Raw genomic sequence first — 27,997 nt, forward strand, 5'->3', positions numbered from 1 at the left:
CTCTTCCCTGCTTACCATTTGAGAAAGCTTATTGCTTCTGCTTATATCTCACTTCATGTTTGCTGTTCGGTTATAGTAAATAATTTTTTCTCTTATCCCATGATTATTTGGTTTCTTTAAGACCATTTGATGAGGGATCTTGCGGAAGGCTTCTCCTGAAGCTCCATGTGTGTTGTTGGATGTGGTATATTGAATAATTTTTGTATGCTCATAGTCTCCTTTTGCAAATTGTGAGTGCAGATCGGTGAAAATCTTGAGTACTTTGCTGTATATCTTCTTCCAAAGAAGCGCTGTTCAGCTCTGAACAGGCAAGTAAAACAAGGTGAATAATAAAGGGTATCTCTAAGCAGAGCCAAAAGGCACGCCTTGAAGTTGTGGCAATGGCATGAGATAACTCTGAATGCGTTTTAACCTGTTTGCATTATGCTGCCTTCAACCTGAGCTGCAGCACAGTAGAACTGGAAATATTTGAAAGACACATGTTCCCTGCCAGTTGCAAGGCAACCACACCCTGCCTTGGGTTTGCTACACCTATGAAGGTGCATTTTTAATATAGTGTAAACAGTTCCTCGTGGTTACTGCGTAATAAGCAGGTTTAACGAAGCCTTTTAAAGGAATAAATACTGTAAATCTCAACTTTACCTAAACAGGTTCCTTTGTTTGAACGCTTCCAGCTGCTGAATAAAATCTGCAAACGCAGAGAAGGTGAAGCGTGCAAGAGGAGGAATGCTCGGAATAACTCGAGTCTGTTTGCCTGTGGAAGTATTTCTCTGAGACTTCTAGAATACATTAAAAAACAATCTCTGGCTGAGCTCTGGGGTTTTAAATGCCAACTAGAATACTTGTGAAGCAGTGCATGAATGAAGTTGTTTCTGATAGTGTCTCCTCTGCTGACTGCTAATTCTTGAATGATATGCTGAGAAATTGCCTGATAATCCTAATGTAATTAGTGTTTCAAAGATGATAATGTTCTTTGTAAGTTCATTTTGCCTTTGTAACAGTAATTGCAAATACAGTATGAAGCTTTTTGGTCCTTACTTCTAAGATAACTGTTCTTTAGTACTGCAGAAAAAAATGTCACGACTGCAAGATAAACCAAGCAAATCCACCAAAGTCTCGGAGTGGAATCCATAAAGAGAAAATCCTCTTTTCTGACCTGTGCTTGGGTCTAAGTTGTTGGAATAACAAGGGCATTTATTGCTTTCTAATACCAAAGGTAATTTTTATTTCTGGGTGCTTTTAGAGTTGGAAGAATTACTGATGGAGGAAAATACACAGGTGTTCTCTCATGATGTGCTTCTAAATGTAATTATGGATCAGTAAACAGTGTAAAGGCCTATTTGTAATGTAGTAATAATAAACTCTGGGCTGACAGTAAGGGACAGAAAATAATCTGTGAATTAACTGTTTTAATATGGAAGTTGCTTGGAGGCAGAATAGATTTTGAATCAGGCCCATTTGTTGTGTTTCAGTGTGCCACCTGCCCTGTTTGTGTAGAGCAGCACTGTGTTCTGCAGTTCCTTGTTGAGGTTGGGGAGGAAGTCAAAAGAGTTTGATAGGACTAACCTGCACTGAAGATAATTAGAACTGTAGCTGTATAGTGGCTCTTTCCTGATTGAAAAAAAAAAACAACAAAGCAACTTACATGTAGTACTTTGTTGTAATTAGGTTAATGTAAGTAGCTAATTACACTTCCATTATGTTTCTACAGAGTTTTAAAACCAGAGAGGCAGGATTATCCTGGTACACTGTGTTACTGCGTGTAATGAGGAGTAATAACAAAACAATTCGGATTTTGAAACTGTGTTCAGGGTGAACAACAGTTTTTGTTATTGTTGTTGCATATGAAACTGTGCGAGCTAGCAAGGAAATTCTAGTACAATCTTTGCAGATGAGGAAGGTGTTAATTGAATTTGGTAATAATAATTTGAATTCAAGGATGCCTCAGATTAGGGGATGTAATCAGGAAAATAAACACAATATGCATGCAGTGTTATAATATTGAATGAGGTTGATCCTCACAAGGTATATGACTGTGGCACTTGAAACTAGTTTTAAGTAAAATGTGCTTTTGGGACTTTCTTTTGCAAGTTGTGGTTGGTGATTTGTGAGGTTGAAATGTCAAGTATCCTATGTTTGGAGGCTGTCAGAGGATGGTTAGTCTCTAGAAGTACATGTTAAGTTTTAGGGATAGCTTGTATGGTTCTGAAATAGGCAGTTCGGTAAAGCAAAATGCTGTTTCTTTGTGAATTTTTGAAGTGGTTCTGTTATGTAAAAAGAATAAATGTGTAGAAATCCTAGGAATCAGAGCCTGCTAAATATACATGACTCTTATCCAGAGATAATCAGGAAGTGCTCTGTTAAATATTTGGGAGTCTTATCTATATGCTAAAGACGCCTGACTTAAGAGAAGCAGGGTAGTAGTCTCAGGTATCTTTTAATTTCTGGGAAGATTCCATTATCAGGTGGATTTAAAAGGGTAACTTTGTTAACCATGAACTGTAGAATAGCGATACATTGTATCGAAGGTTATTTCTGTTACCCGAATTTGGTAACAGACTGGGTTGAGATCAGTACTGGCAATGGGAATGCTGATTTATTTGTATTTTATTTCAGATTTTGCCTTTCTGGGATTGATGAATTTATTTGAAATTTTAGGATGGCCACAGGTGACAGCTTCACCATAATGTTGTTTCTGAGAGGAAGTTTACTAACATCTTTTAGACTGAAGTATTCAAACAGCTGAATGAGTTGGTGCAGTGATATGTATTTACAGTCGTACATTGACTTTGGTTAATGCCTTAGATCTTGCTTTATTGTTGCAAAATTGAGTTTTCACTACCTTTTTTCTCTAATATAACACAGAAGCAGAATGCTGAATTGCAAAAAAAGAATGTTGTGATAGCACCCATGCATAATATAATTGTGGTCTCATTATAGCTGTAGGGGAGGGTGGAAAACAGAACGGAATGGATGCACCTTTTGTACAGTTTATGTGTACAGGACTTATCCAGGTTATGTATATGACTTCTAAAGCGCCATTCTTCCTTTCCAGAGGCTGATAGCCTGCCTCCAGGCAATTCCTGTTGCACTATTAAATTTCTGCTTGTGGTAGATAAAAACAAAAAAAATCCCTGTTTTCTGATAATCATGGAACTAAAACTGATCTCTTGCCACTTTTTCAGTCCTCTTGTTGCTACAGCAGAATTTGCGGAAGAAATTCTTGAGTTCACAAAGGGTGTGGCGTGTATATTTAGTAGTAGGACGAGTGTGTTTGCTGGAAGGGAAAATTTTTACATGGGTACCAGTGGACTGCCTTCATTAGACTTCTGGGGCCAAATGTGGTGCTAAAGTTCTCCCAAGAGGGTTATGGAGACTGAGCAGCATGTGTTGCTGCTCCTTTTCCTGCTGAGGAGCTAATGCAGTGAGACTGAGTAAACAGGAGCTGCTCAGGATGGCTCAGTTCACTTCTGTGCTAAGCGCAGGGCCAAGTAACAGGACGAGTGGGAGATGTTCTGGGATTGATTGGCAGAAATGCATGCTATTTTGTGACCTGACATGGATCTCCTCAATCTGGAGCTGCTGCTGAACTGTAATGGGCTCTCACCTTCTGTTTTAGTGTGATGAACAGCTTGTGATGACCATGAGTAAGTGCTTGGAGCTTTTATTTTTTGCCTTTGCTTTCAGCTGCCCACCTTCTCTCTGCAGGGAAGCACATGGGTGGGACACAGCCCTTTAGCTTGCAGCAGAATTTTTTAATTTTGGTGTGTAGAGTAGGTGTAGAAGATCTTCTGGAACTGAAGAGCTTGATTCACATTCTTATGGTGCGTTCCAGATTTCAGGGCATCAGCTTTTGAGGAAGCAGGGGATCAGAGATGCTGTGGTGTCTCTGCGGTGCTTTGGTTTGGATGACTGCTTTGACCCCTGCTTTGCTCCTACCAGAATTCTGTTACTCTGTAGATGATGAACTGAGCTGATAAAACTTGAAACACTCGCTATGTGTTTATAGAGAAAATAGGTAAAAAGTTAAAGCTCAGACTTCTGCTGCTGTTCTCTGCTGTTCTGTTTTCCAGTTCTTCATGAACCAATTTCTGCCCAAGAAACAATTCCTCATCTGTTTACAATGTCAGAGGGTAGACAGAGAGCTCTGAAAGCAGTAGTTACTTGAGAGAATGTGAGACAAATATACTGGACTGGAATTTTCAGTCTATGTCTGCATGTATTCTCTATGAATGTTCTTAGTATCTTCTCTAATCTTTAGTGGTGTTTTTTTCAGTTAAAACTGAAGTGTGAGGCCCTATGAGCTCTGTAAATTCGCTGAGTTATAAGACCTTTGAAGGCTTTGCTTACTCATCATGTGAAATGATTTTCTAGATGGTGGGTTCCGATGCTTGCAGATATTTTCTGTCCTAGATTTCAGTTTGGGGCAGTGTTTGCCTGGCATCAGTCACTGCACAGCACAGAGCTGTCTTGTAAGGAGCACCAATGGCTTTGGAGGCTGCCAAAAAGTGTATGCGGGCTGGTGGCATGAATGCCTGTGCTTGGGTGCAATTTTGATGCCAGGATTTAGCCACAAAAAGTAGAGGGAAAATAACAATACTGAGCCTATTAGCATTGAAAAAAATAATTAGTAATAAGTGCATTAGTCTCTCAGTGTAGGGATGCTGAAATATTATAAGAAGCAAGAGATGGCTTAATGTTGTTCGTCATTTAGGCACTTCAGCCTTTTTCTAAACACTTTGGAAAAACAAGGTCACCCTCACATTTCAGGGGAAAAAAACAAAGAAGGATGTGTGGAATAAGGAAGGGAGTTTGGAAGCGAATATTGCCTGCTGAGTTGATGCAAAGTATTTTGGCTATTGTCTTTAAATGGAATCCTGAAGTTACCAGGTGCTTTGCAACTCAGTGCCTGAAACTACTGCCTCCAGAGAGAGTAATACCCAAGTTCTTCTATTCTTCACCGAGAATTCTGTGATAGTTGTGCAAGGCACTCACAGTTTGTGAGCACAAGAGATGGAGAAAAGGGCAAATTGCCCAAGCTGCTGCACTAATGCAATAGTATTTGTGGGATCTGAGACTGTAATGTTTTTATTAAATAATTTATTTCCTTGCACATAGCTTTCTACTACAAATTCTCATTTCCCAAGTGAAAGTGCATTATTCTGAAACCATGATCACAAAAATAATTTAGCTAAAATTTGACAGCATGTCCTAAAATGAAGCTTAAAACCTGTATTGAAAACCAAATTTCAGTCTCTGTGGAAGGTTATGGAGCCAATATGTTCCAGCCTTCTCCAAATGCACATAGTGTTCAGCAGACAGCAGAGGCAGTGTGTGCAGCTCAGTGGAGGCCCTGTGTAGTGTCACTGGGGTTTCAGCCAGAGATAAAAGCGGATCCCATTGATGGAGGGGAGGATGCATGGTGGATGCAACTCAACACTGTGCTGCTGCTGTGTGGCTTCTTGCTGCTGAATTACTTTGCATGCCTTCTTGGCAATGCTATTAAAAGATTTGCTTCCAAGACAGAGAAGCACATCAGCTGAAGGATCAGCACGGGTATTTTCTTTGACTTCATAGTCTTTTTTTTAATTTTAATTTTTATTTATTTATTTATTTATTTGGGTGCTTTTCAGCCAAACAGTACAGTGATTCACCTTGACCACTTGCTGTGTATTGATGTGGACACAGCAGGATTGGGATCTTGTGGCTAGAAGATGATATGTTTTTGGCAACAAACGCATCATTAGATGGTTCTAATGAAGTGAAATTTCAGTATTTTTCTACTTATGGTATAAGAAAATGTCACTTCTGAGTATCTCTGTAACACAGCTATGTGAGAATCAAGCCTAATTAATTTAATTGTTCTGAAATCTTTGTAGAAAAACTTCTAAACTGTAAATAACTCCCTTCCTTCCTTCCTTCCCTTTTCTCCTTTAAAAAAACAATCTGCACTGTTATCTGCAGTTTTGTTGCATTAGCTTCCTTTCTGTGCCTGATCATTATTTCCAGGAAGCAGAGAACTATGATAAGTTGATGTATTTCTTTAGAATTTAATAAAATCGTAAGATACAAAAGCATGTATTGGCTGGTAAGGCTTGTGCTGTTAAAATAAAAGAGGTAAAAAATGCGGTTCTCATTTTGCACTGACTACAGCATATCAGCACAAAAGGGATCTATGATTCATTCTGTATTTCGGAGTGAATTTCTTCAAGAAGATGCATGAAAGAGTTGTCTCGATATCTTATCTCTTGAAAGGCAGTCAGCTTTTTTCTGCATATTGGGTTCTTTATTGTCTTTATATTCTTGCATGATATTTTGTTTTCCTCGTTTTAACTCTATAAAAGATGACTGTATTACGCATTCACTAAACACCAAACACTGCTTTTTATAAAATGCATTGTGTAACTTGTTTGTTCATGAGCTTCCTTATGGAAAGGATGTCCTGTGTTTGTTTATGTTTATAGATTGCTGTACTGTCTTGTAATTTTTGTGAATGCCATTGAATTTTATATGCTTACGCATGCACAGCACGTAAGTGATTTGATGGTCAGCGAGTTATCAGACTGCTCCTTATAGAGATGGCTTGAAATGAGACCCAGACTAAAACTAGAAGCAGGTGTAAAGTGAAGTTAGCAAGTACTCCAAAACAAGTAACTTATCCAAGTGGCGGGGTATTCTGAGTGAGCAAGTGGTGTCTGCAGGGAGAAGGACATGAATAGGGTGGTTGAGAAGCTGCAAGTGTGTGTGGGGCTCAGGGAGGTGCAGGGGATTACAACAGCGGTGGCTGAGCAGCGTCCTGCCTTATACTTCAAAAGAAAGAAGTTGGATGATCATACTCTTCAGTTAGGTTTCTTTTAGGTACTTGAGGGTTTTGATTTGGAAAATCAGAATGAAAGACTGCCCAGGTCTTACCGGCAGTTCTCTGTCCTACGCTTGGAAGTGAGTGGTTATTGTGAAATGTTGTGATCCGTGTTGGGAGGAGAGTAAAGCATGAGTTCTGAGAAAGGGGTACCAATGTGTCTTAAGTGAAGGTTGATTTTCTGCATTGGAAGAAGCGGACATACACAGAAAAATGTTAGTACGTGTTCATAGAAATGATGAATTAATTATGAATGAGTAATTTCACTTTTTTTTTTTTCTTTTTTTTTTTTTTCCAGAACTGTATTTCTCAAACTGCTGAATTTTGTTTGCTCAGCCCATTGGATAACTGAATCTTGTAGCTGATGAAAAATAGCATACTATCAGGCTGTGCAATAGAAAAGAACAGGGATGATTTCTAGATAAATGTGATAAAAACAATTTTCCAGGGTATAGACATAAGTGATGCTGTGAAGGTCATGCAGATGCTCATGATTTGTTTATTGAGTGTGATGCATTCTATCCTGTTTGCAAAAGCACCAACAGTGAAATGTGCTCTGACCCTGGCTTTGCATGCACTGATGCTTTAGGAATTCACGTATTTGTTTTAGTTTAGGAAGTAGAGCTGTAGCACGTTATACATCTGCAAACACTAAAGTGACTTTTGGATGGTGTGGGGCAGATGAGGCTGTGTCCAAGGTGATCTGCCCTCTGCACTGGTAAGGAGCAGTATAACGTATGAGATCAGTATACAGTGCCTAAGCTTCTTCTGAGGTGCTCTTGTTCACAAACTTTCCTTGTTTCCTTGGGTACTTCTCATATTTTATCCACATTTTGATTAACTGTGAAATATTTGTAAGCTCTCTGTGGATATACTGCATCTTCAGCTGCAGCACTAGCATTTAATAGCTCAAACTTGGACAATGGTATAACAAATGTTGTAATGTTTATTATGCGTTTTTGAAGTTTTATTAATGTGCTCACCCTCTTTGTCAGGTCACCATGAATAAAAGGGTGTTGCCTTTTAATTTTAAGTTTAATATCTGGTAAATTACTGGTAGGTATGTGGTTGTTCTTAAAGTATAAAACATTATAGAATGGTAGAAAGGAGAGTTTGTCTATAGAAAGCTTTATTAGAGACTACTTTCTGCCTCTCCTGAGAAATTTTTATGGAGATAGAAGGTATGATATGAAGTGGTTTACAGTGCTGGATACTTTCGTTAGCTCTGTGCTACAGTTTTTTCACCTTAGGTGTTTGTGCAGGTGAGAAGTATGTCTGTACCTGTTGGTGCATACCGCTGCAGTATTTTTCAGACCCTCAGACAAAAGCACCGTATCAGGGCAGACCAAAGGTGTCACTGGATGTGTGACCCTCTGCTTATCCCTCTGTCAGGCAGTTTCCCCTCCCCATCTTCACAGTTCTAGCTGCAAAGGGGAATGCGAGTGCTCGGTATCTAAGGAGCTGACTGAGCTCCTATCTGGCTGATTTTGCCCTGAGAAAGTTCAGCCTGACTTGTGGGATCCTTGGTTGTGAGGGAGTGCTTTGGGAACTAAGCATGCTGAAAACAGGTCTTGCCTGAGCTCTGAATTTTTATGGCAAAATTTGGTTTGTTTTTTCCCTCCTTTCTTGCCTTAAATGGGCTCTCCTTTAAGTTCCTCCTCTAGCTCTAGTAGGACACAACAGCAACAAGGGTCAGGTAATCTTGCTACATGCAGAGGTGGCAATAGCTCTTCTCGGGGAGGTTTCAAAGTGCTCAATTTTCATGACTTTTTTTTTTTTTTTCAAAAGACTACTGTTTCCTGATGTTTTCACGTTCAGGGATAGATTCAATGTTTAGAGTTATTCATTTTATGTAGTATTAATTGATAAATACTCATAAGGGTATTGCTGAATTGAAGCCTGCCTGGCTGTATGTTTTTAGAGGCATATTTTCATTCCTTCATGCTTTCAGGGAAGGGGAGGACACTGAAATCTTCTCTTTAAAATGAAGTTAATAACCATTTCAGCACTTATAGCTCCTATGAGTCTTGTGTATTCCTGGGCTCAAGAGCTTGTTTTAGCTGGACGGCTTTTCAGCACCGCTCTCTCCATGTGTAATTAAAACGCTTTGTGTATTGTGCTTTGGTCCTAGTACAAAGAAAACCCTGCAGCTTGTTTTAAGAGCAGTTTATCCGCAGCCAGATTGGTCTTGTAAACAAAGTAGTGTAACTGCACCTAACACTGTGTTTGTGTAGTAAATGTCTGTAGAGCTCAGAGGGAGACCACGAGTATCCAGGTGAGTGCGCTGCACTGGGACACAGACATTGGGGTTCTACTTAAGACAAGAGCACTGTCTAGATCAGGTTCTTCTCTGCAGACTCCTTTGTTTGCAGAGATGGAAGCGACTGTTTCTTTTATAAGGCCTAACTAGATGTTTGTGAAAAGCTTTGAGATGCTTTTGATTAACGACTATGCAGTATGTGATTATATCACACATAATAATAGTGGGTAGGAGGAGGCAGACTGGCAGTGTAATTTTTGCAGCATTGTGGAAACTTCAGGCTTTGTTCTTCTTCAAACACTGTCTTTACATTTAAACACGATTTTCTCTGCCACTTCCCCTTGTCTTTATCTCCTCCAAATAAAAAAAAGAAGGAAAAAAAAAAAGAAAAAAAGAAAGCATTTATCTATCTTTATTTAGAAGAAAAGAAAAAAAGAAAAAGAGGGAGTGAGGGAAGAAAAAGTGTCAGACATCAGACATCTATCTGCTGTTTTGGCTAGTTTAGTTGAATGGTACTTGAATGATTGGTGCTGTTCTGCTTTTACCAAAATTGGAGCCATGCGCATTTCTTCTAAGTTTGACATTGTGTGGGTGATGGTGTTGAACAATGAGAAACTGATTTTTTTTCCCCCCCCCATTTTTCTGCTCTTCATGTTGCATTGTAACTTCTTGGCTGGACGTTTTTAGTCACCAGGTTGCTGTAGCCTGTAATGTGAACCCAGGTTTTTGTGATAGAAGGGTTTGTTCCAGGGGCTCCTTTTGCAGCTGGGCTAAACTGGGCTGGGGTTAGGGAGGTGGGCTGCGGTGAAAGGGCCACTTGGGAGCCTGACAGCTTTTTGTGCAGGGATGCAGTTAGTTAAGTGGTGTCCAAACATGAGATTCTTCTGGATGTCCAGCTTACAACTTTGCAGAGGAACCAGTTGTTTTCTCCTACAACTTCATTCAGATGTGGTGCTCTGCAGGGCTCACAGGCCTGTTTCTATGAGGGCAGGCAGGCAGCCTGTGCACACGCCAGTCTTGTTGCTTCTGTTCTCCTCGCAATAACTTCTATTGCCAATCATTTGATTTATAAACTGGGATTGCAGGAGGCACAAATAGCATGCTGGTAGCAGAATCCAGTGGGAAGTTAGAAAATTTACTCACTAAGATGGAGCGTAGCAGTGCTTTCTTAGGATTGTCAGAGGAATCATGCATGGTTTGCCTGCTGGATGGAGGCAGCCAACGAGCATTTAACATGAGTGCTTGTGTTCTTTCATGTTGTTTCATGTTCTTTGTTAGTTGAAATGCTGCAAAAATAACTGGGGACACTCATCTTTATGGGTACTTACTTGTGTGAGGTTTGTGACCTGCAGTAGGCTTTCCTCTTTGGTGGTTCTATCATCAGTGCAGTTTGAGAGGGAAAGCAGGTTGCTTTGGTAGAAACACTACCTTATTCCCCAGAGGTCTTAGTCTTACAATCTTCTGAATTCTGGCTTGGTGCCACCAAACAATACATTCTTGCTTCCACTAAAAAATCGTTTTTGAGAAACATGGTGTGAAAGCTGATATTACTGCTAGCGGGTGATATTACTGATATTACTTACTAGTGGGGGAAGAAATTAAGCAGATTAACCTCTTTTAGAAATTAAATTAATGTAACCACCCCCAGTATTTTCCTGAATACATGAAAATATGCTTTTTCTGAAGTGAAGTGCCTTCTGGTGTTGACACTAATGAAGCACACTTTAACAGACAGGTTGGCAGAGGGAATTTGGGTAAGAGCTGACACCCTGTAATCTACAGATGTGTTGTGGAAGACAGTAGACAGTTGTAGATTGTATTTTGGCTATATGATTTGTTTTTTAAAAAACATTTAAATTGTAGGATTGATTTTTATATACATATATGAAAATAGATTTTGTTTCAGGCCTTTTTGGTTTGCCCACACTTGCTCTTTTGACTGTTAATCAGGCTCAAAGTTGCTTAAAAGTTAATTTATCATGCAAAAAAAGCGAAACCGGAAGCAATACCAGTATATTCTTTTTAGAAGATACAGCTCCATTTTATGTATCTGGCAGTGCTTCTGTAGAGTTTTGTACTACGAAAAATAAGACACCTTTCCACTTGTATGTTGTATATAAATTCCAAAACATAGAGTGTGAATAAACATTTCACTTAGTATGGAGAATCTGAGTGGGAAAACAAGAATTTTCAAGTAAATGCAAAAAATAAGTGGCAAATATTACAAAGAGGGAGAGTAAGATGAAAGGGGAGGTGAGCCAGAAACGCGAAGGTATGGCATGAACTGCTCTGAAGGGAGCTCAGTGTTCTCAATCGTTTTCTTTTGGATTATGACAGTGTGGCAGCTGCAGCAGAGTTTTTGCCATTGAATGAGCTCCAAGCCTTCCTTAAAACCTGTCCGTTTTTGCAAGTAATGGGGTTCTGAGACCTGCTGTTTCTGCTGTGTTATAGTTCTTATTGCTGGCGTGTTTAACAGATTGAGAAAGGGTTGTACTCTTCTTTGAAATGTAGGTGAAAGAAGATTCCAGGGTAGGTTCACATTTTAAATCATATAATATTTATTCTTTGTTGCAGTAGAACATTGACTGCTTTTTCTTAGCAGTCAATACTTTTAAATGTAATGAGCTCAGTTTCTGTGTGGGAGAATAGAAAAGCAGAGAATGCTCTGTTGTGAAAATATACGGGGTTTTCTGTAGTAAGGAAATTTTGGTCAGTGGCAGGGTAATGTTTATAGTAATTACAGAAAATGAAAGACATCCATTTCTGAGGAAAGATTTGGCGGATGTGTTGGAATTGTTGTATGCAGAGCCCAGTGGTAATTACCAACTCATATTTCAAGTCATTGTACAGTTTCGGTGATGCCAAAGTTTAGAGGCTGGTGGCCAAGGGATTATTAGAAGTTTATCACCAACCATTTTAATGGATTGGTTTTCTGCTTTTTTCCAGAGTCTTCCTATTTATTTATTTATTAACTATAACAATATTAAATTCTGTGAAATTGAAACACTTGATCAACCTGGTTGTTTACATTGTAAGCTTTGGCTTCTTTTCCCCATGCTCTTTCTTTCCTTGAATGCCATACCTTAAGTATTGAGTTTCATTAATTAGCAGTCATTCTTGCTCAAATCTTGCTGATTTTAATCTGTGCTAAAAGCAGGTATCAATTATTAATTCTAATGGGATAACTCCAGGTTAAGCAGCAATAAGAGGATGGACAGAGAATACAGTATCACATGAAAATCACTCACAGCCTTAAGGCAGATGCAACTTTGTAATGTTTGTCCTTTTCCCCTTCATGACATAGAGCGTAAGCAATGTGTTTGACACAGTGGTAGGAGAAAGCACGCTTGGTGTGCATTAGTTGTTGATAAATGCAACAGGCTACAGGTCACCAGTGATGTGCTGGGGCAACATCTTAGCAAACTAGCTTTTAAAAAATGGAATTGTTTGCTACAAGCAAGCAAAGAAGACTTAGTTTTTATCTCGAGAGAAATCTTGGTTGCCGTGGTGTAGTCTTAGGCAACAGTTTTTCTTTTTCCTGTTAGAAAACTTCTCTGGTCCACTTGGAAAATGTATTACTTTATGATTCTTCCTGTAGTTTTTCTCAGTGTTATGAAATTCAGAGGTAATGCTAACAGTCTCATCTTTCTAAAAAGATTACTATTTTTTTTCAATCCAGAGTCCCGAGTGCTATTCTATTGACGCGTGTGTCAAAACAAGAGCCTGTGATGTAATGGAGACTTGGAAACGCTGCAGTTGCGCACTTTGAAAGTAAGTCAAAGATTTTCCAGGTTTGAAGATGACCTACTAAAAAAAAAAACAAACACGAAACTTTGGCTTGTGCAGTTTTAACTTTCTGCTTTGAAAGCCACAGCTACTTGATTTTTCATGATATTTGTGGTTCTTCTTTTTTTATAATCTTACACGGGTCAGTGTTGCATCTGTTGCTTCCTGTATGGGAGATTGGTAATCACAGCCTGAACCTCTGATTAATCAGCTGAAGCAAGTATGGGGTCAGCTGTGGGAGCACAGGTGAGAGTGATGTAGCTGTGCTCCCGGAGGGGGTGGAGCTCGACTCCATCCCCTCTGAGACCTCATTTAAGGGCTGACTCCCACTGAAGCAGTATCTCTTAGAGATCGCTCACCAGTGAGGACTGCCCCAGCTTCTTCAGCCAAGGCACCACCACTGGTGAGTTTTCCTTTACTTATACCTTCTGTACATTTGCTACCATCTGTATATTAATAACCAATACACTTCCCTTTTTATTTGTGGATTTTGCAGGGTTAACCTGTAAGTGATACCAGAGAGGCTGTATCCATTGTTTCCTATATATTTCCTGTTTGCTGGGGAAAAGATCTATGAGGTTTTTATTACCAGAAAGCAGCAAATTCTTATGAAAGTATTTTAAGAGCCCTGTATAATTACATCTCCAATGCTCCATCTTTCTTCATTCTTCCATTCTCACAGCTCTAGCACAGGTCTGACTGCACTGCACAGGTCAGCTATATCATTAGAAAGGTAGCCCAGGAAGAGATAGGGTGGACAGGAAATAGGTTTATAGCTTGTTTGAACTGCATGGCTTGAATTAATCTAACTTCATTTATTTAGAAGGAGTTAATGAGATTTAACTGATTAAATTTCATTCAAATTGGTTTTTGAATGCTTTCTGCAGGAGAACAGTATGGCAAGAGTTAGTGCTGAAGCCATTGCAAGGGGAGAGAATTGCACTATGTCATTACAAGCATTTGAAAGCTTAGTAGCGTGACCCTTATTTGTATCACTTATGATCTTATACCACAAATATCTGAATGTTGCTATATCTTGTTACTTTGTTCATACATGTGCATATATACACAATAAATTCATTTTCATATATATATATATATTACCATAATTTTGAGGAAATGCCACCAGGCTTAATGGCCCCATCACCAGAAGAGTGTTTTACAGAACTCTGGAGCTGGGTGTGAAAACTGCACTGCAGCGGTATAACCATTAGACCATTTTCCTAGTTACTCTGCCCACTGTTTCGTGTGCCAAATGGCTGCTGTCTGTACATTATTTTGCGTCTTATTTGTCAGACAGTAGAGCCTTACAGAGGTAGTGAGTGTGGGGGATGGTGGCGGGGAAGTCTGTAGAAGTGAAATGTGTCCTTAAAAGTTCAAAGAATATCTTTGATCAAGCATAAGCTAATCTGTGATTTTCGCAGAGGGAATCCTGGCGTTCTCTGGAGTAAATGAAATTAGCCAACAGTGTTTATGGGGATAAGCTCAAAATGATGAGTTATATGGTTCTTTTTAAAGGTTATTTTCTGATGGTTATATTAAGGTATTGAAGGACATAGGTTTTCTTTTTCTTTTTTTCCTCCTACTTCTGTCACTGTTTGTGTATAAATAGTAACAGTGTGGAGAAAAAAGCCTGAAAGATAAACAGGACAGCTGCTACTTATAGGAGAGGGGAAAATGTGCTTCATAATTCTTGCTTAAAAATCGGTTCTCTGGGATTTTTCACTAATTAATATTGTGAGGTAGTTTTGCCCTTGGGATAATTTTAGGGGGTTGTAAATACTCAGAATATTTGACTTAAATGTGTGTTTTTCATGTATTTGCAGAACTAATTCTTTAAATGTTCTCCTGACAGTTAATCATTGTGAATGGTGGTCATTATCAGTGTTTTGCCTTTTAGAGCTACTCTGCTGCACCCTTATTTCTGGGAAAAAAGGAAAAAATAGTCAGAATAATAGAACTGAACTGAGAAGACCTCGCTGAGAAATTGTATACTTGTTTTTGGGAAATAATCTCAGCTTTTTACCTTTCTAAGGCCAAAAAAAAAAAGGTCCTAATTGGGTGGATGTTGAAAGAATGGCTTCCTTCTTTTGTTTTTGTATTTTTTTAATTCTTGGAAAAGGATTTAAATTTTGAATACTATGACAGAGATTAATTAGATTATCTGTTGTAACCCACTGGAGGTGAGATGTTTGCATATTAAAAAGTTGTAGTGACGTGTGTTACTGGGAAATTTAGAAGGAGTTTGACACTCAAGTGTGATGCTTCTCAACCAAGCAGAGGCATGGAAGCTTTTTCAATTATTTTCCTTTTCTTTTAAACTTTCTATATGTAGAAACAAGTGCTGTCACATTTAGGGAATTGTTAGATGGATTGAATGTATTGCAGTCTTGCTGGACATGTTCTTTTTTGAAGAAGTTCACCTTAAGGCAGCGTTTGGCCTCGTGACAGTCCTGGGCTGATCTTTCTCCCTCTGCAGATTAACTTCAGGTACAGTCAGGAGGCATGAATGACTTTCATGTTAACAACAGTATTTGTAATTGTTTAGCCAGGGGTTGTCCTTAAAGGGAAACAGAGATCAGCAGAGAGTGGCTGGACACAGAGATGGCAGGACATCTGCAGCATGGCCCATGCAGATGGCAATGCTTGAGAGTCAGGTCACAATGCTGTGAAGGAGATCTCAGGGATGCTGTGAGATACCTTGGGTTGCTTTCTTGTAATAGTCCACTCTTGATGTCATTTTAAATAGGTTTGGTTTGGTTTTTCCCATTGTCAATTAGAGATGGGTGTTGATAATTTGACTGGCTTAGGCTGATGGAAAGCATTTCTGGTTGTTTTTGAAGGGTCTTAAAAGCTGGAGTATGAAAGTGTAGTCAGTACAGATTTATTTCACTGGTGGGAATGGTCATTTTTAAGTCACTTCCAGACATTGCTTTTGTCTGCCTGTAATACCTTCCCCAAGACCAAATCTTTTCTAGTTCATGTGCATGCTACTTGGGAGGCAGGGGGTCTGGCTGTGGCTGCAGCCACTTGAACCATCTGGAATGTGGAGAATTGCACACTGCACAGTGAAGAACGACTTGACACAGTTCATGAAGATCAGAGAGAAAGGAGCAATCCAAACAGGGCATTGCATAACAGAAAATGTGCATCCTTAACTATATGGCATCTTTCCCTCAGGCTGAGACAACTAGTTTCAGTGTTAATGGCTGAATGTTCACAGTAAAACAAGTAGTTTAGGTAATTATCTCAGGAGCTGTCTTTGTTTTTGCTGAACCTAATGAAGTAGGCTCTGTTCATGGTTTAATTTGTTATGTGCTATGGTAATGGAAATATTTAAGTGTTTAATTCTTACTATATATGCTTGAAAATCACAATCAAGGGAAATTTTTATGTCATTTGAGGAATGTTTTGATGCTCTTATTCCTGAAATCTAAGTAATGTTTTGCAATAAAATTAAACGCTTCATGCTACACCCTTTATTTCATGTAGCTTTTGTTCCCAAGCGTGTGATGTTTGTGGTCCGGAATTGTTCTGTTACTATTCAGATATAACTGTGGGTTTTTTTTTTTTTTGGAAACTTGCATGGTATGCAATGTCAAAGCATTAATTTATCATCTAGCTGTCTAAAGACAAACTGCCTTTAGTCAGGTGGCAAAAATCTTTTTGTAACTGACTTGGAGAGAGAATCATGATGTGCTGTAGTTGTATGAGCCCACATTCTACCTTCAAGAATTTACCAGTATGATTACATAATGAATTTATTTCATTGGCCCACTGAGGGAGATTTGGGCACTTCATTGTGACTGGGTGGATCTGAATAATGGACAGGCCTCTCTTGCAGAGGGAGCTGCAAGCTAAGCCGCTCAAAGTTGAAAGCAAATCTTTCCTCTTCTTTCCGAACTGACATCTGAAACAAATGAGATTAGCTGAAACTTCAGCCCTGTTTCATGGATTTTAAAAACAGAATGAATGAAGGAAATCCTTCCTTGAACCAGAGCTACATAAAGAGATTCTTCACAAGTAACACATTTTCCTTGCTCTTTCTATTCTATGCATTTATAGTCAATGTGAAAGTGGAAATGCTGATTGGTGTGGCCGTTTAATGCATTTTTCTCTCATACCTATGGAAACAAGAACTTAGGTAGTGAAATTGATTTATCTTTCTTCGTATAAGATATTCACTGGTTTCACTAATTCATTTGAAGTAGGAAAACTAGCAGTATAAATATTTAAAAGTAGAACTGGCCTTATTAATTCAGTGCTCAGAAGAAGCAATACCACACTTTTTTAAGGCATATTATGAACTTTTTCCTGTGTGCCTTCACCGCAAGTACTTTTAAAATAAATACATGCCTATCTTTCAGGCTGGAAATGATACACTGTGGAAAGTGAGAGGGGTAGTAATAAAGCACTGCCAACCGATGATACATGAAATGGAAGGTGAAATTTAGTGCAGCTCCTGTTAGCTGGGAGCATCAATTGTGCTATTAATGTTTGCTTTGGGTTGGCTGTGTCATTCTCTGGCTGTTCAGGAGGACCCCTAGTAGAGTGCTCTTTAGTTCTGTTTTCTAAAGAGCTGAGCTCTCCAGGCAATCTGTTGTGAAGAGACACTAGAAATAAAAAGATATTCTTTGAGCTAATGTGATGGGAATCGCAGCTGGGGAAAGTTACTTTTTAGATTACCTCCAAAATCCCCCATGTACCTTCTTGCTTCTGAAATGATTGTTCTTTTGAGGCCTTTGTTATGTCAATCTTGACTCACTTCTAATCTTTCATTCCCACTTAGAGAAATAACCTGATAGTTATCCTCTTAGGAGCCACGGAGTTGATATTGTTCAAAATCTCATGAGACTCCTCTGTTGCTCCCTTTTTACAGGTCAAGATAATTGTGCCTTCTTTAAAGCCCTTGCAGAACTGTCTCTGGGTACATGCTGTTCTTGTGTATACAGCTTTGATTCTGAGTGTGGGGGGGGAAAAGGGAAAAAGATTTGTATATATGAATATGTATTTCATATATTCAGAGATATATTGATGTATCCATAGAATTTATGTGGATGTGTGTATGAAGTCAAAGCTTCCCATAAAGCATGCAGCTACTGAGATAGAGATGAGTTATGTTGGTATAGGTTTCATTCGTGCCATGATTACAGTAGGTATTTCTTGGTATGAAAGAAAGCCCAGGCACTTACAATTATAAAACTTTACATAATGATACAGTTCTTGTACAGTACCACGTGAACCTTCTGAATAGCATTACCTTAGAATTAAAATGTTAATTGCTTGGAAGAAACTTAAGCAAGCTGGAGCATGGATGCTGTTTTATTCCTGTTGGTAGGAGTAGGGAAACAAACCAGTCAGCTCTCTTCTCCTGCTTTAAGATTGTTAGAGGTGTGTCAGCAGCTACACTAATCCAGCCTAAGAGGAAGTACTGAAAAAGATCTTTTCCTTCAAGGATGACCCGCTCCCATGGATTTGCAGTTTAAATGCAACTTTGTATAGTGGAAAACTGAAGTGTATGTTCGTAGTAAATGTGACACCTCACAGCAGAGACACGTTTATTCATAGCTGTATCTTGAAATAGCGTTAGGTTTGACATTCAAAGAAAGTACACATTTAGCATACAACTTAAATGTGTAATTCATATTCCCATAATTGCTTTGTTCTTTTTCTTATTTTCATGTTACAATATGCATGCTTCATTGATAAAAAATAATAATGGAGAAATTAAATTAGAAACAGTTTCCTTTTCTAATTAACTATGATAAAAATCAGTACTTGACCATGAAAGTGAGAAATGTTGGATCTGGATTTCCTTTTTGTCTGCTGATCTCTTGTCCAATGCTTTGTATTAATTAAATTAGAACTAATACTGCCCTGTGTCTGATGTATACTGCTACTGTCTAGTGAAGAAAATATCTGTTAGTAATGCAGTAAGTGTAAACTAGGAAAATCCATTGTGAATACTTTGATAAGAGGGGTAACTAATTATTGTGGTGATAAACTTAGGGTACTGCGATCAAAATTGTTGTAATTTTTGTTGTGTTTTTAAAGTTTGGACTGGCAATCTAATGGACAAGTTGTAGTTAGGTGAGGGTTTACTGCTGGCCTGGCTAATACAGAGAAAGATATGGCCTGTTGGGAGTATATTTCTATCAGATGGACATTGAAAACTCCTATGTTAAGTAATTTGAAGGGACCACTAGAGGTCGTGTGCTTCAGTGCCACACTTGAGGCTGGAACAAGTTAGGCAAGGCTGCTTGGGACCTTCTCTAGATGAGTGTCATCTGTTTCTAGAATAGGTTCCTACAGGCTCTCCAGGCAGGCTGTGGCAGTGTGTGCTAGGTGTTTCTGTGCTGCTTGGGGAACGAGCTGCTTTGTTTTCTTTCTGGCACTTGGTTTCTGTTTGGGTAATGAAGGCTTCTGAATTCTCAAGTCTGGAATAACTATTTCTTTTGAGGCTGAGGTTTGGCAGACATTGGAATCTTCTGGAGCTGTGGAGAAGGTAGCTATGATGGAACTTCAGAGTTTTCTTGGTGCTGGAAACAGTCAAAGCAGATATTTCATTGATAATGCAATGGAAATATAAAAAGATCTGACAGAATTGAAAAAGTTGATTATCTGTGGAATGATATGTTGAAGTTAAGGATTATTTGTGCTTAGCACTTTTCTGACTTACCATGAACCACACTTTTCACTCTTTATGACCTCGTATTGTCCTTACTTCTGAGATGACATACACAGTATTTATGATATGAAAATCTAGGCTGCCTGTTTTTTATTATTCATAGTTACCCCATTTCTCTACTCCTCTTCCTTCTGTTTGTTAATTAATGCTTGACTCTTATTAAGTGATGGAACAGTCAGAACTAAGAGTCCATGTTAGAAATAGATATCTAATTGTTCGCTAAAAGTTTCCTCAGCTTTGGTCTAAACCTACTTGCCTGGAAAGCAGCATTGTCCTAACACCCTGCTGCTACTCCTTGGATAACTGCACCTATCACTTGGTAATCTAGAAGGCATTGAGGGGCTGGAATGTCTGTTATTTAAACCAGTCAACGTAAACAAGAAAACCTGTTTTTGTCATGATTCATTGGTAGAATGTTTGCTTAAAATAAAGTAGCACTTTTAGCAATAGTAGGTTGCTAAGTTTATGTCTTGAAAACCTTGAGAATGTAAGTGTGGAAAACCACACCACTCTGTGAACTCCCAGCAACTGACCTTCTTCTTTGTGTTCTGGCAGAGAGGATCTGTTGAGATCAATTTGGGTTGTACTTGTGGTTGAATGGTTCCTGTCCATCTTGGGTCGTCTGTTAGAATTAATTGCAGAATCCTGCTATTATTTGTTAGGCATCCAATTGTGTGACTTGTATGACAGTCAAGTTGAGGTTGTCCCACCAAAAAAAGCATTCCTAACCTTATGGTGAATCTCCCATCTGAATCTCTTTGCATTGCCATGTCTAACACAAACACTGTAGCTCTTGCTCCTGTTCTCCATTGCAGCAGAAAAAGCAAAGCCAGCTTCCAGAGCTGTCTGAATACAACACTGTCAGCTGTAAAAGCCAAGATGAGTTCCAGCGGAAAGGAAGCTGCTTGAGAAAAGCATTTAATTTTGCAGTAGATTTTATGTTGGTATTTCTAGGGATCTGTTACCAGTATTATGGGGGGGATAAGGGAGTGGGGAGGAGTAGGGTTGGAATCACAGTTCAGGAAATGCACGGAGCTTTGAAACTTAACTAACAAGAAAACCAATCACCACTGTGACTAGAGGCAGGTGTGCAAGCCTAGGTATAAAGCTTAGTCACAAGATGAAAGAAGCCATCTGTCAATTCTCCTGAAGTCTGATCATTCCTATAAATCACTCCTGGAGCCTGTTTTTAACAAGTGACTGAGCTAAAGCTCTGAAGGGTTCTGTTTAAAACAAGTGCTGCAATAACATATCTGTAATCTAGATTTTATCGATTTCTGAATACATGTTAAACTCGTAATACTAGGCATTGTGTTCCCATCTGTTAATGTAATTTTGTAGACAATAACTATAAAGAGTTTTGGCTTGTAATTTAATCTTTAAATGCTATTTCAAAATGTAATATGTTTGATACATATTGCTCTTCTGAAAAACAGGAGTTCTGGTATTTAAAAGGACCTCCTTTCTGCCACTACGCAAGTGTATAAACTCACAAATTGCCCATTCTTTCCTCTTTTCAGTGAGGTTTGTACTGTCGAGGCTTCTCGTAGGCTGTGTTGTTAGGGTCAAGCATTCCACTGAAACTGATTTGAGTAATGTTCTTTTCAGTATGAAAATATGTGTTCGTTTCAGGGTGTTCTGATCCACTTTTCAATTAAAATGCACCTTACAATAAATAAAGATTCTGCCTGACTTTCCCACTTTGGCAAAAGTTTTTCCCTAGGAAGCATTCAGAAATTGTCAGGTTCTTAAATGAAAGTGAAAGCATCTGCAAATCAAATGAGACTTAAACATTTGAGGGGCTGCCCTGTGATACAGTGTGCCTGTGTGTCTCATGAAAAGCTGCGCCGGTCCATTTGCATTTCCAATTTTTTTTTGGCTTCTTTTTGTTAAGGAGTGAGCTCCATATTTGATCTACAGATTATTTGCGTGGGGTTAAAGTTTGTTAGTATTGTTTAAACACTCAGAAATTTAGACATAGGGTTGGTCTCTAAACAGAACTGTTGTTTAGCTGACAGTTCTGTGAAGTCTCTGGTTCAAATAATTTAAGCCGTATCATGTTTAGGTTTTTCAAGACTTAACGTTCAAAGTAACTCCTTTCTCTTCCATATCTTTGAACCCAATTTGTCCATATGCATTAGAAGTTGGTCTTATTGGAGCTCTTTTTGTAAATGAATTCTGTCATTGTATGTGTTTTTTTTTTTGGTGCAAGACATACCTTGTTGCCCTTCAGCCTGTGGTTGTTCTCTTTTATTTTTTTTTCCTGCAGCTCAGTGTTCTTATTCATCATTTGATATAAAGAATTTAACAGTGCAAAAGTAAAGTTGGGAATAGGACTGTTTTGTAGGGGTTTCTTCAGAAGGATACAGAAATGCAGGTAAAAGGGAGTCTGCAGTAATACAGTAGAATGGTCCAAGTAATGTGGATATAAGCAGAGCTAGGCCTGATTTTAGGTCAGCTCTACTGAATGGAGAAGAGAAGAATATCTCAGAAATGGGGACAAAATCCAAAGTGAAACCACAGTTGAAATCATCTGTAGTACTTGTAATGGAAAGAATCTGAGGCTGTTGGAGGTTTCAAGCTTGGGGTATCACAATCCAAATCTATTTGATTATTGTTGCTACCTGTGTTTTTGTAGTTAGGTAATTAGAATTCTTATGTGGACTTAAGTTTTTTGATCTAAAAGTTTTTAGAAGGATCACAGCTGTCAGATTTTAATGTGTTAAAATCTCCATTTTGAAAGATACCCGTTTTCCTTTTTAAATGAGATTGGAATACCAGCATATAGGCACTTGGTATCTACAAGTTGAGTTCATTTACGGTCAAACAGCTGTATTTATTTGTCTCTCTAACCTGTTTGCTTTTTCTCGTTAACAGGAAGGGAAATGCATGACAATCCCAGAGAACAAGATAATTTCAGTGACTCATTTGCTTATGCTAAAATCTACTGTGAATAGGTTCCATGCTGACTGACAGGGCATGACTTATGTGAAATTCTGGCTACTTGAAAATTGTGGCCAAAAATGATTAACATGAGGTCTGGTTTTGAGTTTGCCTTACATGTTCCACCATGTTACCGGAGGTAACTTTCACCAGTACCGTTAGGAGCACGTATGTACCACTTCTACATCTCCTTCTTGTATTCAGAAATGTTCCAAGGGTGAGGCTATGAAAAGCAATACTGCTGTCTCTGTTGCTTCATTTCTGTCCAACCACAACAACTTTGCTCTTGAATTTTAGATCAGAACTGCAGCCATAGGGAGTGCCAGGCCTGAGTGATGTGATGGACACACCCAGGGTGTATGCTCGGGGAGTATCAGGTGTTTATAACTCCTACTCATGATGTTTCATTGGTTTATCTTAGAAGAGAATAGTATCTCTTAACTCATCTGTTTTTACCCTTAGCTTCTTGAAAAGGAAATGGCAAAGATCTTCTAGAAATGCAAAATCTAGAATTATTAGAGGGGAAAAAATGGCCATTACCCTGAAAGGTTGAACTGCTGTGCCACTTGGCTGAATTTTATTGATGCAAGGTGTGGTATAGCTGCCAGCTAGGAGAAGAGATGGGATGAGGGAGAGAGGTGCAGCTGTGTGTGCATGAGCCAAAGCATACAGCTGCTCAGGTGATCCTGGTAGGGCTGCATGAGCCCTTCTTATACCACACTAATGGACCTCTGCTTAATCGAGTGTATGCCTGGGATTGGTAGCAGCAAGCTATTGCTAAAATGGCCTATTTTTCTTTTTTTTTTTTTTTAGTAAGAGGTAATCTTATTTAAGAGACATGCAAACTTTTATATTTATTAAGCAATAAGGTGTGCTGCTCATTCTGTCTGGTGTGGCTTGTGGAGAATTCCATCAGAAGTATCTCTGCTAAGCATGCCGGGAGAGACTTGGATGGATAAGTGAAGAGAGATTCCTTGCTTCATTTCTCAGTTAACGGTTGTTACAAAAGAGCTCTTTTATATTGCCAAAATGAGTTAGAAAGTTTCAGCCTTTCATGAGAGATCTACTATTCACTAATGTTTTTTGTAGGGTGGTATTTTCTTTGGAGTTCGCTGTAGATTTTTATTTATTTATTTTTTTAATTTCCAATTTTATTTTATCTTTAAATTATTTGTTAGTCATTTTTTTCCCAAGCCTCATGTTTGTAAAGGAAAAGCTAGGCAATGTGCTGGAGATGTTTAAAATAAACACGGCAATAAAGCAAAACAGAAAAAACACAAACAAATAGAAACCAGTGAAAAGCTAACCTGTCGGCCCGTTTTATTTGAAAAGGATACAGACTTGAAGTTTCTCAGGGTAGTTTTCTGCATCGTCATTGTAACCTAAATAGAAACTTCATTTTGACCTGCAGCATCTCAGGTCAGTTGTATGCATAAGGTGTCATTTTATAACACTTCATAGGTGTCATAAAAGATTAGCATGTACTTTTATGAAAGCTTGGACTTGTGTCCCGATACCTGTTTATGTAACCTGGATATACCCTGCTTGGTACAGCAAAGAGAACTCAAGACACTTCAAAATGTTTCTGACTTGTAAAACCATATTCACAGCTTTTCAGCCACAAAAATTTGAATCTCAGATGAAAGTGGTAGAATGAAGCACATCTGTATCTTCTTAACATCATCAAACATGTTTTTCTGATTTTACCTTAACTCTGTGGTGTGATTGCTGTTCCCTTGTTGCACAATGAAGTGAAGTTGACAGTTTGCTGCTGCTCTGCTCTGAAACTTGTATGATGGGATATTTGCGCCAGGATTTGCCATTAATGCTGTGAAGTAGCTAAGAACAGCGTATTGATTTCTCCTACTTGGAGGTGAAGTGTCTTGAAAAATTATCTCTGTGTAAAAACAGGATTTTGCTTTACTGGTGTAGGTTGAGAAAAATAAAATGCAAGAAAATAGAACCGTAGGTATATTTTATGCACACTGCATCTTAAAGATAATGCCTCCTGGTAAAATCACTGATTTGAATCTTACTACACAGCTTGTTCATTCCTGAAGTTAACTTGTGAATACAGAATTGGGAAATCATGGGAATAGTTTTTATGTTTTATCTGTAGTACGTTGGTGCTGAGGAGTGAGCGATTGTGTATTCGGTGGTAGTGGTAATGCAGAAACAATGTTGTACTACATTTGCTGATAAGTATCCTCTTTTCATTCCTTGCACAACCCTGCATGTGTATTGCTGGTAATATGAAGTTACTAACTCTGGCACTGTGACTACGTTACTTACCTGCAAGTAACTTTTGAGCTACGTCTCTTGTGTCTCTTCTCATTAGATGGACTAGATTCCACTATATTAGTACAACATAAGTAGTATTGCAGAAAAGAGAGAATACCTTTTGGACCTTCCATGAAAATACCTGATTTCTAGCTATAAAACAGCAACTATTTCTTTTCTTCGAGTAAAGGCTAATTTTCAGGAGCAGAGGATAAGGGTGTTACAAATTCCTGATACTCTTTAAAGCTTTATTTTTTCTTTCTCTTGTGTATTTGCAAATTGTCTAGGACTGACCCAAAGTAACAATACCTTCTTTGGACTAAAAGGAAAAAGAAAATGGTTCTGTTTTAAAGTATTTCCTATTTTATACAGTTTAGCCATAAGAGTCATCTGCAAATCTTAACTAGACTTAAAAGCATGGAATAGTACAATGTATTAGGGTGAGTTATAGATATTCCAGACAACGTCCACGAGAAGCTTTGAAAGGTCAGCTTTTGTGATAGCCTTGTGATTTCTTAAGTCACACCTTTTTTCCCCTTATTGTCTGTTGATTTACAGGTTTGTGTTTGTTTTTGTGGGTTTTTTTTGGAAAGAGGTTGGTGTGTTTTTTACTTAGCGCTTGCTGACGTGTTCAAAGTCCATTATGTTAATTTTATGGTCAGCTTTAATATTTAGTGTAAACAAGTCAAGCATGTGCAAGGCAAATTGATAAGCAGATTAATATTGCAGGAATGTATTCTATTTTGGATGTTCTGTATATACTTTTCTTTTTCCCTCCCTACTGACTTCTTTAAAATGACAGAGAAGCCTCTAAATTCAGTTTTCCTTTGGTAAACTATTTACCCTGCAGATAACGTTAGTTCCTGAATATTGCAGCACTTGTGAACAGTCCAGCTAACTTCAGAAAAAGAATACTGCATGTTTGTTTTTTGGTCTGGTATCTTAGTAATTGTTAAGAATTAAGTAGCATCGTTAGCTAAGATTAACATGGGTTGGAAATAAATTTGTCTTGCTGCTGGCAGCCCAAGTTTGAGAACTGTTAACACTTTCTGTGTTCTGTTCTGTATTTAAGACATGAGTGGGACCTCAAAGCTCAGCTGGCAAGCAGGTCTCTTTGAGCCACTCACTTCCCTAATTGCCAGGAGGGAAACAATTTTTTATTTAATTCTAATCTGACACAAGCTAAGCATGCAGTTCTTCAAGCTACAAAAGCTAAAAGCCTGCACCAGCCTTTAATATATATTCATACATAAAAGCTGTTTAATTGGTTTTGTTTGTCTGTGTCAGAAATTAAGTGCAAAGTCTCCTGCCTTATCCCTTTCTGATTAGATCTGCAAATCCAATCTTTTATAAAGGGTATGTTCTAAACAACTATGATTGCTGCTTTGGTTGCATCTTTTATGAATGCTTTGTTAAAAGCAGGAGGGCTTATCTTAGATTTAGTTTTCACACATGTAGCAAGTATCTGTTCCTGCTTACTGTTTCACAACTAGCTCCAATTTAACTTGCTTCTTTCAGTCTTGTCCCCTTTTCTCTGAGTTGCGAGCACCTCTTAAGGTGTCAGCATGTAGCCCACTACCAGTGGGAGGAAAAGTAAAACCTGGAAACTTATTCAAAGGAAGTTCTTACAAATATCATAGTGCACAAATATTTAATTTCCAAACTGACATCCCCTGTAAGTCTGGATTGTTTTGTTTGTTTTTTTTTTCCTTGAACTTGGTTTGCAGGTTTTTTCCTCTGTTTTTCTTGAAAGTTTGTTTCCAAATCCTGATTAACTTTCTATGCATTATTGCCATCAGTGGGTTGCTTGACAGTGGCATGATATGTGTGTGGTTGGCATAGATATCAGTGCCTCTGAATATTTGTATTGTACAGCTAGAACTGATTTTGTTAAACACCTTTGTTTGCATTGCTGCAGATGTGTATAGCCGTACAGGCTGATGTGCCATGTAATGTGGGATTCTTGTTGTGCCAAGTGAAGAGTATGTCAAGGTGCAAGTAACTTTATTTGTTGAACTACCTCTGCATACTGGAGTGCCCCAGTTATCTCTACATTAGTAGAAACAATACTTCTGTTGACTTTCTTTGTCCGAAGAGGCTTTGATGTAGTCTTACCTTATACATTTGGTTATTATAGACTTTCTAGATCTGACATCAGCCTATGGTGCTTGTTAATTCCACCAAATCCAGCATTTGCTGCTGTGACTTTATTTTGCTTTAGTTCAACATTTTTTTTCTGCTTAGCTTGTCAGTAGAAGAGATGTGGTAAATCAGCTCATGTCATGTCTTTCATTTATTTATTTAATTATTTTGGTGTCTGGGATTAGTTAAATTATCCATGTTTTGTCCTCAGCACAGCAAAAGGACGCATTTGAATAGATGTATACTTTGGATTCCTGATTGAAGGTTAGAGTGACACAATCAACCTGACTCTGAGAAATCATGTGGAATTTCACTTTTTGCTGATACTTAGCCATTTTCCCTCCTGTGACAGAAATGCTTGTACTCATGAACATATTTGAATGGAATTGATTAGATTGCATGAGATTTCAGATAATTGCATTTTCCTTCTTTCTCTTCTGCAAAAGACAAAATAGGCGGTATAATTGAGCCATTGCAGTGCCCTCCAAAACCACTTAATTATTATTAAATGCTTGTATTATTTCAAAAATATAAAGGAAGGCAGCATTCTGCTTATTTGTACACCAGTAAATTTAGTGAAACTAGAAAGAGGTGTGAATTTAAGTCAGTTAACGTGGATTTTATTATAATTAAGAACTGGGGGAGAAGCTCCTTGTAACAGATAATTTCTTTGGATAATTAGAAACTGGAATAACGTAGGAAGAAACTTGCTTTTGTCTATCAGTTGAGCTGGTAGATGATGAACCCATAATTTGTATAAAGAATATGACCTAAGCTCCAAAGTGTTTTTGCTTCTGTAATCAAAGCTCTGTGAGTGTGACCGTGTGCCGTTGCTACTGCAGTTGTGCCTGGTGCCCCAGAGAATTCAGACTCCTGTCATGGTGGGAAATGCAAGGAGTATTTGGAGCACAAGTTGAAACAGCCTGAGAAATCCCGTTTAGAGTTAGTTCTGTTCTTTATTTGAGAATGTATTAACGTTTTACTTGGTTGCATTCTTCAGTCTGCAAATTGCTGCTTTCACCTGCTTTTCAGAGATGCC

The 27,997-nt window shown here is 38.4% G+C and overlaps 1 protein-coding gene across 6 annotated transcripts in view; it reads left to right on the forward strand.

Moving 5' to 3' along the window:
* SIPA1L1 (signal induced proliferation associated 1 like 1) overlaps positions 1 to 27,997 on the forward strand; it is a 187,249-nt gene that overhangs the window by 25,862 nt on the left and 133,390 nt on the right. For 5 of the 6 annotated variants that reach the window (XM_072339363.1, XM_072339362.1, XM_072339367.1 and 2 more), the window contains exon 2: positions 12,799 to 12,890. The exons of the other annotated variant lie outside the window; for it this stretch is intronic. The gene's annotated coding sequence lies outside the window, so the exon portion shown is untranslated. The remainder of the gene's footprint in view (positions 1 to 12,798; positions 12,891 to 27,997) is intronic. 6 annotated transcript variants of the gene reach the window in all.

Source organism: Excalfactoria chinensis, chromosome 5 (genome assembly GCF_039878825.1).
Source record: "Excalfactoria chinensis isolate bCotChi1 chromosome 5, bCotChi1.hap2, whole genome shotgun sequence".
NCBI lineage: Eukaryota > Metazoa > Chordata > Aves > Galliformes > Phasianidae > Excalfactoria > Excalfactoria chinensis.